Genomic DNA, 659 nt, shown 5'->3' with positions numbered 1-659 from the left:
CTTTGCAAATATGCATGCATGAGTTTGATTTTTAATTAGTAGGATCATAGTTACATTTATGTGTTTTGTGCAACCATTGTTCTCCCAACTTTTTATTTAAAAAATTTTTAAACCAAGGGGACCAGCAATTGGCACAATAGCTATGTCGCTGAACTCCCCATGTAGTCGACCGCGGTTGGAGTCCCAGACCCGGTGGCTTAAACTCCCACACTGGGGCACGTGTGCGTGCATGCCCAAGATCCCGAAAGAATAGAGGACAAGAGATTGCAGCATGGCCATCCCCCACTCCCACCCCCCAGTATGCATGCCCCAAATTCTCCCCCCCCCCCCCCCCCCCCAGGGGGGGGGGGGAGATGATGTCGCGCTTTCTGTCTCTCTGTCTCTCTCTGTCTTTCTGGCGAGTGCACACACCCTATAGCAAAAACTCCCCCCAAAAATTCTCTTAATTGTGCAGGGGGCTGGCAGGTGGTGTAGTTAAGGGCATTGGATTCCCACATGGGTGAGCATGGTTCGAGCCCTGGACTTGGTGGCTTACTTTCTCACTTTCTTTCTCTCTCTCTCTCCCCAACCCGTCAAATTAAAATAAATAATTATATGTGTGTGTGTATATATATACACACACACACACACATATATATATATATATATATATATAAATA

The sequence above is a fragment of the Tupaia chinensis genome, unplaced genomic scaffold, assembly GCF_000334495.1.
Source record: "Tupaia chinensis unplaced genomic scaffold, TupChi_1.0 Scaffold140400_1, whole genome shotgun sequence".
In the NCBI taxonomy this organism is placed as follows: Eukaryota; Metazoa; Chordata; class Mammalia; order Scandentia; family Tupaiidae; genus Tupaia; species Tupaia belangeri.
Note: the sequence above shows the minus strand (reverse complement) of the source record.